The sequence below is a fragment of the Ursus arctos genome, unplaced genomic scaffold (genome assembly GCF_023065955.2).
Source record: "Ursus arctos isolate Adak ecotype North America unplaced genomic scaffold, UrsArc2.0 scaffold_9, whole genome shotgun sequence".
NCBI classification, from domain to species: Eukaryota; Metazoa; Chordata; class Mammalia; order Carnivora; family Ursidae; genus Ursus; species Ursus arctos.
The window spans coordinates 42,809,751-42,822,487 of NW_026623111.1; the positions used below are offsets into that span (position 1 = coordinate 42,809,751).

At 39.8% G+C, this 12,737-nt stretch overlaps 1 protein-coding gene across 2 annotated transcripts in view; it reads left to right on the plus strand.

The window, feature by feature from the left end:
- Positions 1 to 5,234: 5,234 nt before the first annotated feature.
- Positions 5,235 to 12,737, plus strand: part of CRACD (capping protein inhibiting regulator of actin dynamics) — a 47,324-nt gene continuing 39,821 nt past the window's right edge. For both annotated transcript variants that reach the window (XM_057309838.1, XM_057309839.1), the window contains exon 1: positions 5,235 to 5,485. The gene's annotated coding sequence lies outside the window, so the exon portion shown is untranslated. The remainder of the gene's footprint in view (positions 5,486 to 12,737) is intronic.

The window sequence follows — 12,737 nt, forward strand, 5'->3', positions numbered from 1 at the left end:
CATAAACTGATCATAAAATAGTTTATTTAATGGATATTTGTAGGCCCATGCTCAGGTTTTCATAGTGGTTGTTGTGCCATAGAATTGCAGATATTTCATAAAATTTAACTATTTGCTTTTCTGATGTGAGAGATCTTATACCAAACTTTGAGAGTAAAACTGGGAAACCAAGTAAGTCTAACTCCTTTTCCGATTTATAAAATTTCATTTCCTATTAATGTTGCTTTGTTATGGTTTGCTGTCAGATGTAAGGTGAGCCTAAATGTAATTACTGAGTCTTTTCATAAAATTAATCCTGGAAAATTAATTAATTGTCCCAATCAATAATAAAATAATCATAAAAACAAATTTTTAAATTTTATTTCAGATGTAAAGATATTTCTGACAGGAAATGTATTTTGGAAATGAGGAGGGGGAGAATTATTTTTTATAACTCAGGTGTGACCAAGGACTAAGACTTTGAAGTATATTGTAAGCTTCTGCATTCTGACTCCTCCTCTGAAGAGAACTGGTGTTCTTAGGCCTAGAATCTCTTTTTCTTGTGGTAAGAAGGATTTGTTGTTGGATGGATAGTTCCGATAGGTATTACTGTTCTTTTACCTTTCTCATAATAACTAAGGCATTGCTGAAATGGCCTTTTCCAAGTAATTCTTGAAAAGTGCATTGACATTTAGACTTTGACACGCCTTCCCAGATAATGTGTGTGTATACTCATGCCAAGTGATTGCCTATATAAAGTGTGGGACAGAGTGCCAGAGTGCCCAGTTCACCAGCAGCTGTCGAACGGGGCCAGCTGTACAGACGATCCACCAAAGGAGGCCATTCTATGCTTGCATGAAGCCTGTCAAGTTCTCTCAGCTAAGGCTTCCATATTCTGGGGTCCTCCCCAAGGCTGTCTTTATCCCTTCCTTAACTTTGTATTCAGCTCCTTCCAAGTTCTGTTCACTTTCTGTCTCCTTCAACAATATGACCAATGCAGACCAATGTTATATGGTGGCTGCCACCATTCTGGACACTGGAGCAGTACTAAGAACTGTGTCAGCCTCCTTGGCTGAACTTACAGACCACCCATTAGTTAAATACACAAGTATCCTATTGTTACTATAAAAAACACCTAATTTAATTTATCTTTATTTATTTATTTTTAATTTTTAAGAAAGATTTTACTTGTTTATTTGACAGAGAGAGAGAAAGCACAAGCAGGGGGAAGGGCAGAGGGAGAAGCTGGCTCCCTGCTGGGCAGGGAGGTGCATGCAGGCTGGATCCCAGGACCCTGGGATCATGACCTGAGCTGAAAGCAGATGCTTAACCAACTGAGCCACCCAGGTGCCCCATAATTTATCTTTAATTATAGTTAACTCCCTTGGTTCCAGCTCAGCTGAACACCACCAAATCCACCTTGACTTCAGAGCAAGTGATGATTTTTTTCCCCATCAATAAATTCTGACATAATCTAAGATGCTGTATGTAGCTTGAAAGCTAGATTTGTGGGTCCAGACTGGGGATAATGATGTCATAACTGATACTTTTAGAATTTTGCTATGGTCTATTAGAATATTTCTGATTAGAGAATTAGGGATTAGATATTTCTGCAGTGGGGAAAAAGCCAATCAGTATAAAAGGAAAAAGGAAGAGTTTCACCTCAGAAATAAGTGAAATGTAGCACAAATTACTGTTTGACCATTTATAATAATGCTGCCACGTGTAGAAATCAGGTGTCAATTACATATTTTGAGTTTTGGACAGTCATAGAGAAAATATTCATTATTTCATTGGTCAGCACCAAAGACCAGTGATACAATATAACAATAACTGTAGCATCTTAAAGAGTTTTTTTAATTTAAAATTTTTAATTGACTCATTTTATATAAGGTCAGCTCTTTTAATATTTGCCTGATGTTCTTCGATGGTCTTCAGAGACTACTGATTATAATTTTTTTTAAAGATTTTATTTATTTATAGACAGCAAAAGAGGGAACACAAGCAGGGGGAGTGGGAGAGGAAGAAGCAGGCTCCTAGCGGAGGAGCCTGATGTGGGACTCGATCCCGGAACGCTGGGATCACGCCCTGAGCCGAAGGCAGACGCTTAACGACTGTGCCACCCAGGTGCCCCAACTGATTATAATTTTTTAAAATTACCCATTGATGGGAACCAGAAGTAAGTGTTATGAAAATCTCTGGCTTATTTTCCTGAAAAAGTAACTACTAAAGGGGCGCCTGGGTGGCTCAGTTGGTTAACCAACTGCTTTTGGCTCAGGTCATGATCCCAGGGTCCTGGGATTGAGCCCCGCATCAGGCTTTCTGCTCACTGGGGAGCCTGCTTCTCTCTCTCCCTTTTGCTGCTCCCCCTGCTTGAGTGCTCTCGCTCTCTCTCTCTCTGTCAAATAAATAAAATCTTAAGGAAAAAAATAACTACTGAAAACATACGAACGTTCTGAAATCAAACCCTCCAATTTGTTTTGTTTTTACCATTTTTAAGTGTTATGATTTCAATTCTATTGCACACACTTCCTTTTATTTTTTAATTTAAATTCAATTTGCCAACGTATAGTACATCATTAGTTGCAGATGTAGTGTTCAGTAATTCATCAGTTGCATATAACACCCAGTGCTCATCACATCACATGCCCTCCTTAACGCCCATCACCCAGCTGCCCCATCCTCCCACCTGCCTCCCCTTCTGCAACCCTCAGCTTGTTTCCCAGAGTCAAGAGTTTTTCATGGTTTATCTCCCTCTCTGATTTCTTCCCATTCAGTTTTCCCTTCTTTCCCCTATGATCCTCTGCACTATTTCATATATTCCAATATGAGTGAAAGCATATGATAATTGTCTTTCTCTGATTGACTTATTTCATTTAGCAAAATACCCTCCAGTCCCATCCACGTCGATGTAAATGGTAGGTATTCATCCTTTCTGATGGCTGAGTAATATTCCATTGTATTTATAAACAATATCTTCTTTATCCATTCCTCTGTTGAAGGACATCTTGGTTCCTTCCCCAGTTTGCCTAATGTGGCAGGATACAAAATCAATGCACAGAAGTCAGTTGCATATCTATACACAAACAATGTGACTGAAGAAAGAAAAATTAAGGAATCGATCCCATTTACAATTGCACCAGAAACCATGAGATACCTAGGAATAAACCTAACCAAAGAGGTGAATGATCTATACTCTAAAAATTACAGAACACTTATGAAAGAAATTGAGGAAGACACAAAGAGATGGAAAAACATTCCATGCTCATGGATTGGAAGATTAAACATTGTTAAAATGTCTATGCTGCCCAGAGCAATCTACACATACAATGCAATCTCTATCAAAATACCATCGACATTTCTCACAGAGCTGGAACAAATAATCCAAAAATGTGTATGGAACGAGAAAAGACCCTGAATCACCAGAGTAACCTTGAAAAAGAAAACCAAAGCTGGGGGCATCACACAGCCTGAGTTCAAGCTGTTACAAAGCTGTGATCATCAGGACAGCATGGTACTGTCTTTTAAATAATAAACACAGTGAAAAGAATTTAGCTCTGGTTTGAGGACACCAGGCCTGGTACAAAGCCTTAGGGATGGGAGGCACCTAAATGACAGTCCCCTCTCCTCTTAAGTGTGATAGAACGCATTGTCGTTCCAGGGACCGCTCAAGTTTGAAGGCTTCTTTGCAGGCTGTTGTCTTTTTTGTGATTGGTCATTGTTCTATCCACTTTCTTAGTGTCTTAACATCACAGCCCAGGGCAAAGGGGTTTACACCACTTCTTCCGCACTTCACGCTCCGCCTCTGAAAGGCCAGAACTGAAGATAGCCACAGGAAATGAGATAGTTACCTTGCACATCTTTAACCTCATTTTTATACCCATATTTCTCTGTAGACTCTGGCCAGCAGAGGTCCGGGGGTTCTGATACCCAGATAGAGACTCATACCTGTGTGTTTTGTGCAGGTATTTTTCCATACACTTTGCAAGCTTTCAACTTTTCTTTTCCCTCAGGGCTCCTGACTCCAGCTTCAAAGATACATTTCCTAAGACATAGACAAGTTAGTTCATCTCTCTATGCCTCAGGCTCCTCATCTGTAATACGGGGATGTTAATAGTATTGACCTCATAGGGTCATTGTGAGGATTAACTGAATTAATATTTGGAAAGTTCTTAAAGCAATGGTGCATATAGTAAGGGTTAAGCAATTTTAAAAAGGGGTAGGGGCGCCTGGGTGGCTCAGTCGATTAAGCGTCTGCTTTCCGCTCAGGTCGTGATCCCAGGGTTCTGGGATTGAGCCCCACGTCAGGCTCCCTGTTCACGGGAAGCCTGCTTCTCCCTCTCCTCCCCGTTCATGCTCTCTCTCACTATTTCTCTCTATAAAATAAAATAAAATAAAATAAAATAAAATAAAATAAAATAAAATAAAATAAAATAAAATAAATAAAATAATAAAATAATAAAATAAAATAAAAATAAAATAAGATTGACCACTGAGTAAATGGTTCCTTGAAGAAAAGGAAGGATCTGAAAAATGCTTCTTCTGGTATGGGGTGATACACTCTTTCTTTCCTGAAGGTAGGAGTGGGATGATGTGGATGAATTTGTTATTGAAGAAGCAGAATTGAGCGGTATTACCTAAAATACCTGTCGGAAATCCTGGCCCTGAGCCTGGGTCCTGACTGGATGAAGTAATATGTAGAAAGATGTTCATAGCAACTCCTTTGGGACTCTTCATAGTAGAATTTAAAAGGAGACAGGAGAAATAAACAAAATATATGGCAATGGAGGGAACTGGGGGCAAAGCTTATGCCAAGAGTTAACAGTTATCTTCTGTATCTAAGAAAGGCTAAAATGTGATTCTCAGTGGAGAATACACACACCCACACCCACACCCACACATAAATAGAAAGTTACTTATATAAAGGTATGTAAGTTTTTCTAAGCACCTGACTTACGTGTTTTCTCAGCTTCTGTGGAGAAGGGCACTGGCCACCTGCTTTGTTAAAGAAAGCAGGCGCCACCTTTGTGTGGCCTGTGCAGGGGGCTGCTGTGCGGCCACCATGAAGCTCGGAACCCTTCCGTGTCGCCCCACGTGCTTCTTAGGAGCCCGGTGGCAGAAGACTTACTGTGCCCTTGGCGTGTCTCTGCCTGACTGTGCCCAGCCAGGGCCTGGCCCTGACGTTCCTGGCACAGGGCTTGGTCGCTCATTCACTCCGATGGCCGCCCTTTGCCCCAGCTCCCTCGGCCAGAGGCAGCTCAGCTGTAATTTGCTCTCAGGCTCAGAGGTGCAGCCCTGTCAAACTGCAGCGCGTGTTTCTCTTGTAATCCACAGACAAGAAGAAAGGAGGTAAATTCCAGCCTTTTAAGAAGTTGTTTGGCAGAAGGAAAAAGAAAGACACTTTGTTGTCCCAGGAGGCATCAGCAGGGAGTAAGAGTCACTCTCCCCGGAGTGTCAGCAATGGGACCTTCTCTTCAGATGAGGAGACCCTGGCAGACAATCTAAGGTAATAATTTATACTCCCCCCCCACCGCCCGTCGCCCCAGACCTTTGGCAGCGTCCCAAGTGGGGAATGGGATCCCAAAGGAGGGGAGGGTGGAATCACAGGTGTGTTGCATCTCTGGGAAAGTGGAAGACTTGGGGTTCTTTGTGCGTTCTGTGTGGAGAAGGCACCTTGGGGAATTGGCAGAGAGTCTGGCCTCATTTTCCGGGAGAGCACAGGGATCTGCGCCTTCATTTCGCTGCCCTCGCCACTGGCGTGGCTCGACAAGTTCACCTGGATAGAAGGAGACTGCATTCCCGTGTCCTGTTGCTTGGCAAAGAGAGAGGTGATCCTAGATTAGATTGTACGTCCATGTTGAGAACAGAGACTGCTCAGGCACAGAGTGGGCACCCTTCATACCTCTGGTAATCTCGAGCAACTTCTGGAACCTGTCATGGAGCTTCTGCTCTTTGTTTTCTTCTTTTTTCTTTTTCTTTTCTTTAAAGATTTGTTTATTTGAGAGAGCGTGAGCGTGCAAGCACGAGCGGTGGGAGGGTCAGAGGGAGAGGGAGAGACAGAATCGCAAGCAGTCTCCAGATGAGTGTGGAACCATTGGGGGCTCAATCCCAGGACCCCAGATCACCCCCTGAGCTAAACCCAAGAGCCAGATGCTTCACGAACTGAACCAACCAGGCACACTTGATCTTTGTTTTCTATGTTTCTCCATCTCTCCCCCACCTTCCTCTTCACCCCTCCCCTTTCTCTTCCCCTCTCTCCGGCCCTCCTTTCTTCAGCTTCCCCCCCCCCTTTCCTTCTTAGAGCACAAACACTAAATCTGGCCATGACAGTGTCAAGAACTCAGAAAAGCAGCGTCAGGAGGTACTTTCTCACCTGAGTGCTGGGAATTGAAGTCAGAGTCAGAGATGGTTAAACTCAGCTACTGACAGCTTAGAAGTCAGCTCCTCTGAGAAGCCTTTTCCCACTACCTGATCTGATTTGTTTACCCTTGCTGGCATTCCCCTAGCATCACGCACCTGGCTCCAGCAAAGAACTTGTCACTTTCTATGGAAATTACTGATTTGCCTGTCTGTCTCTCTCATTTGACTGCCAGTTCCATGAAGTCAGGGACCAGGTTTTATTCAGCCTTGTATTAGGTGCTCAAAAATGTTTCCTGTGAATGCCGGGCGCCGCACGAGTTGCCCTAATACATGTGGAAGGAATGGATGATGTAATCTGTGATATTTTTTGCTGTGATTCAAAGACAGACAAGAACAAAACATCCTCTGTGTTGTATGTCAGTAAGTGAATTCTAACAGACTCTACAGTTGAGCACAACTTACAGAATTCCTACGCAAACAGGACACATTCAGCTTGGCAATGCTCAGCGACAGCATTTGTGGGTCCTGACTGATACTGACTCTTTTCCTCCATGGGCCTGTATTTGTTTCCTATTATCTTTAGTAAGAAAACTGTCGAATTTAACTGAAGGAAATTATTTCACTGAAAGGGAACACAGCTAGCACTGAACTCACCCAGTTGTTGGAATGCCAGTATGTACTGATAGATGCTTGAGTATTGTTCAGTATGAATTTTTCATTTTACTTCCGTTCCTTCAGTTGTAAAATAGGAATGTGACGCTTTTTTGCTTCACAGTGTCAGAATGAGGTATAGGTGCTAAATGTGGACAACTAGTAGTTTAATGCAAAATGAGGTTGAGTCTAGAAAGTTCTCCTTTAGAAGAACTGTTCTGTGAAAACACAGCCTGTCCTTTTTATGGTTTTGCCAAGTCTCTGATTTTCTTACTGAACGACTTGGGACTTTTAGAGGAGCCTGGATCCTGGGGGTTCTCCTCCCATTTAAGTTCTATTCCATATTGGTTCAAACAGCTACATTTTAATAAAATACAGGTTAAGTCCCCTGTTCTTATGACTGGCTTTTGTTGATAAACCTATATTTATGAGACATACACTATATTTTAATTATTTAACAGTTGTTTTTATATTAAGGAAGCTGGAAGGATAAGCTTTGGGTGAAGAGTTTTTTTTTAAATGTCCTTTTAAATATTTTTTAAATTAAAAAGATAAGAAAACAGGAGTCATTTAAAACATACATTCCCCTTTTCTTCTCGGAAATTGACCATTGCAAAATAACTCCACCTGCAAACTAAGTACTATATCCATTGCTTACCTTGCTTACCGTATAGCTGAATTTCTGATTATTCGCCCTCTTTACAGATGGAGAAAATGAGAGATGTTATTTCCAACACTTCTTTTTTTCCACTGAAGTATAATTAACATGTTTCCAACAATTTTTATTTTCAATTTACTGCTCAATTAATAAACGTGTTACTTTAGATTGGGTAACGATTCACAAATTTCTGTGCATTTTATTTGCTATCTCCAAAATGGACAGCTCTCACTAAAACACAAAACTCAAAATTCTGCTAGCATGGTGGGTAGAGGTTCTAAGGTGGCAAATTTCAGCCCAGGGTGAGGGAGAATTTCCTAAATACCAGAGCTGCCTAAAACTGGAGAGGCTGGGTGTGTGCCAGCAGGGGTTTGGACTGATGAAGGGGAAATTCTGCACTGGGTGAGAATTTAAAGGAGTTGAACTTTAACATGTTGTCAAACTCCAAGAATCTGTAATTCTAGAAATGTCTCCATGGCCAAAAATAGCTCATTATTGATCTGCTCCTTCTGCCTGAAATTTCTCATTTCCTTTGGGCTTTTAAAGCATACTGTTCTTTCTCTAGGTTAGAAGCATTTATTTCTCCTAGGCTGCTGCTTTTAAATTATACATGCCTGTGGGGAAAGCAAAATAGTAAATCAGGTTCAGTTTTTAACAATTTAATGTGACTTCCTTTATTTATTAAATACAACTAAAATTGTGTTTCCCCAAATGTGTTAAATATAAAAAGGGGGGGAGGGTCAGCTTGGCAAATAGGTTTGGGAAATTCTTGGCCAAAACAAATAGGATCCTTTACATAGGACTTTGCAGACCTTTTACTATGCTAATGTGCCCTGGGAATCTCTGAGAAGGGGGATGTAGTATGGAACATTTCCAGGACTCCTGTGGCCACAAACCTTTTTTTTCCACAGAATATCCAATATATTAAAGCTACCACTTATTGAACTTAATGCAGTGTGTTTTGCATAGGTGAACTCATAATGTTCACATGCTCTGAGATTGACATTATTATCCCCATTACGTTTTTTTCAAAAATTGAGATTAAAAAAATTGAGATATAACGGGCATATACCACATTAGTTTCAGGTATACAACATAATGATTCAGTATTTTACTTACTGTAAGATGATCACCACAATAAGTCTTATTACCATCTGTTACTATACAAAGTTACAAAAAAATTCTTGTGGGGTGGGGGAGTGGGATAGACCAGTGATGGGTAGTAAGGAGGGCACGTATTGCATGGTGCACTGGGTGTTATACGCAACTAATGAATCATCGAGCCTTACATCGGAAACCGGGGATGTACTGTATGGTGACTAACATAATATAATATAATAAAAAATCATTTAAAAAAAATTCTTGTGATGATAACTCTTCTTAGCGTCTTTCAAATATATAATACAAATAGTATATACAATACATAAAATAATATATATAGTACAATATATTTAGTACAATCGTGTTATTAACTGTAGTCACCATGCTGTACATTACATCCCCATGACTTATTTTATAATTGGAAATTTGTACCCCTTCACCCATTTCACCCACCCTTTAACCCCTCCCCTCCGGCAGCCATCAGTCTGTTTTCTGTATTTATTCATTTTGTTTTGCATGTTCATTTCTTTTAGTTTTTAGATGCCACATATAAGTGAGATCATACAGTATTTGTCTTTCTCTGTCTGACTTACCATAATACCCTCAAGGTCTGTCCATTACCACAAATGGCAAGATTTCATTCTTTTTTATGACTGAATAGTATTCCTATGTGTGTGTGTGTCTGTGTGTGTCTGTATGTCTGTGTGTGTGAGAGAGAGAGACACATCTTATTTATTTATCCATTGATGGACATTTAGGTTGTTTCTATATCTTGACTAGTGCAAATAATGCTGCAGTGAACAAGGGGTGCATGTATCTTTTCAAATTAGTGATTTGTTTTCTTCAGATAAATACCAGTAGTGGGGGTGCCTAGGTGGATCAGTCGGTTAAGCATCTGCCTTTGGCTCAGGTCATGATCCCAGGGTCCTGGGATCAAGCCTGCATCCAGCTCCCTGCTCAATGGGCAGTCTGCTTCTCCCTCTCCCTCTGCCCCCCCCCCCATGCTCACTCTTTCTCTCCCTCTCTCAAATTAATAAATAAAATCTTTTTTAAAAATTAAAAAAAATAGGGGCGCCTGGGTGGCACAGTCGTTAAGCATCTGCCTTCGGCTCAGGGCATGATCCCGGAGTCCTGGGATCAAGCCCCACACCAGGCTCCTCCACTGGGAGCCTGCTTCTTCCTCTCCCACTCCTGCTTGTGTTCCCTCTCTCGCTGGCTGTCTCTCTCTCTGTCAAATAAATAAATAAAATCTTGAAAAAAAATTAAAAAAAATAAATACCAGTAGTGGAATTGCTGGACCACATGGTAGTTCTATTTTTAAATTTTTGAGGAACCTCCATACTATTTTCCATGGTGGCTGCACCAATTTATATTTTGACCAACAGTGCACGAGGGTTTCCCTTTTCTCTACATCCTTGCCAACAGTTGTCATTTCTTGTTTTGTTGGTGATGGCTGTTCTGACATTCAGACCTCATTGTGGTTTTGCTTTGCATTTCCCTGATTGGTGTTGGCGAGCATCTTTTCATACGCCTGATGGCCATGTGTATGTCTTCTTTGGGAAAATGTTCAGATCCTCTGCCTATTTTTTCATCAGACTGGGTTTTTTTTTGTTTTTTGTTTTGTTTTGTTATGTTTGGTATTGAGTTGTATGAGTTCTTTAGATATTTTGGATATTAACCCCTTTTCAGATATATGATTTGCAAATATCTTCTCCCAATCAGTAGGTTGCTTTTTCATATTGTTGATGGTTACCTTTGCTTTGTAGAAGCTTTTTAGTTTGATGCAGTCCCACTTGTTTATTTTTGCTTTTGTTGCACTTGCCTTTGGAGCCAGAACTGAAAAATCATCACCAGGATTGGTGTCAATGAGCTTATTGCCTATGTTTTCTTCTAGTTTTATGGTTTCAGGTCTTACATTCAAGTCTTTAATCCATTTTGAGTTATTTTTGTACATGGTGTAAGATAGTAGTCTAATTTCATTCTTTTGCATGTAGCTGTCCAGTTTTCCCTACACCATTTATTGAAGAGACTGTCCTTTCCCCATGTATATTCTTGCCTCCTTTGTTGTAAATTAATTGACCACTTATGTAGTGTTTACTTCTAGGCTTTCTATACTGTACCATTGATCCATATGATTGTTTTTATGCTGATACCATACGGTTTTGATCACTCTAGTTTTATAATGTAGTTTGAAATCAGGGAGTGTGATTCCTCCAACTTTGTTCTGGTTTCTCAAGATTTAAGGAATAAAATACTTCGTAATAAATTTAATAAAAGAAACACAAGGGGTTGCCTGGCTGGCACAGTCAGAAGAGCAAGCAATTCTTGATTTCAGGGTTGTTAGTTTGAGCCCCATGTTGGGTGTAGATACTACTAAAAAGAAAATAAATAAACTTAAAAAAATAAATGTAAAAATATAAAAGAAACACAAGATTTGTACCCTGAAAATGACAAAATACGATTGAGAGAATTTTAAAAGATCTAAATGTAAAAACATCCCCATTCATGGATTGGAAAACTTAATATTGTTGAGCTGGCAGTACCCCCCAAACTGATCTACAGATTCAGTGCAATTCCTATCAAAGTCGCAACTGACTTTTTTACAGAAATCGGCTAGCAGGTTCTAAAATTCATATGGAAATGCAAGAGACCCAAAATAACCAAAACAATCTTGGAGCACTCACACTTCTCAAGTTTAAAACTTACTACAAAGCTACAGTAGCCTGTATCATGTGGTACTGGCATAGGGTATATAGATCAATGGAATTTAAATGAGAGTACAAATGTAAACCCTCACATTTGTGGTCAACTGATCGCCACCACGTGTGCCAAGGGAGTCAATGTGTAAAGAATAGTCTTTTTCAACAAATGGTGTTTGGACAGTTGAATTAGCCACATGCCACAGAATGAAGTTGGACTCCTTTCTTACACCATTGACACAAAAGTGAATTCAAAATTAATTACAGACCTAAATGTAAAAGCTAAAACTATAAAATTCTTAAACGAAAACAAAGGAGTCAATCTTCATGATTAGATAATGATTTCTTAGGTACCAAAAGCACAGATGACAAAAGAAAAAATTGGTAAATTGGACTTCCATCAAAACTAACTTTTGTGCTACAAGCAACGCCATCAAGAAAATGAAAAGACAATCCACAGAATGGAAGAAAACATTTGCAGATCATACATCTGATAAGGGACATATTCAAAATAGGTAAGGAACTCTTATAACTCAGGAATAAGATAACTGAAACAATGTTAAATGGATAAACTATTCGAATACACACATCTCCAAAGACGATATTAAAAGGTCCATTAACATATGAAAACATACTTGCTCAACATCATTAGTTATCCGGGAAATGCAAATCAAAACCACAATGAGATATCACCTCACGGCCATTAGGAAGGCTATAATAAAGAAAGACAGGCAGTAACGTGTTGGTGAGAATGTAGAGAAATTGGAGCCCTCATGCATTGTTGATGGTAATGTAAAATGGTACAGCCATCGTTTTGACAGTTCCTCAAAATGTTAAACATGGCCCAGCAATTCCAATCCTAGGTATATACCCAAAAGAAATGAAAACACGTGTCTACACAAAAACTGTACACATATGTTCATAGCAGCATTATTCATAATAGCCAAAGAGTTGAAACAATCCAAAAGTCTATCAGAAGATGAATGGATAGGGGTGCCTGGCTGGCTCAGTTGGTAGAGCATGCAACTTTTGATCTTGGGGTCTTGAGTTCTAGCCCCATGTTAGCATCCATGCCAACTTAAAAAAAAAAAGATGAATGGATAAATATAATGGGTTGTATATCCATAAATGGAATATGATTTGGGAATAAAAAAGAATGAAATACTGATACATGGTATGATATGGATAAAATTTGAAAACATTATGCTAAGGGAAAGAAGTAAGTTAGAAAATACCACCTAATGTATGATTCCATTTATATGAATGACTCAGACAGTTCATGGAGACAG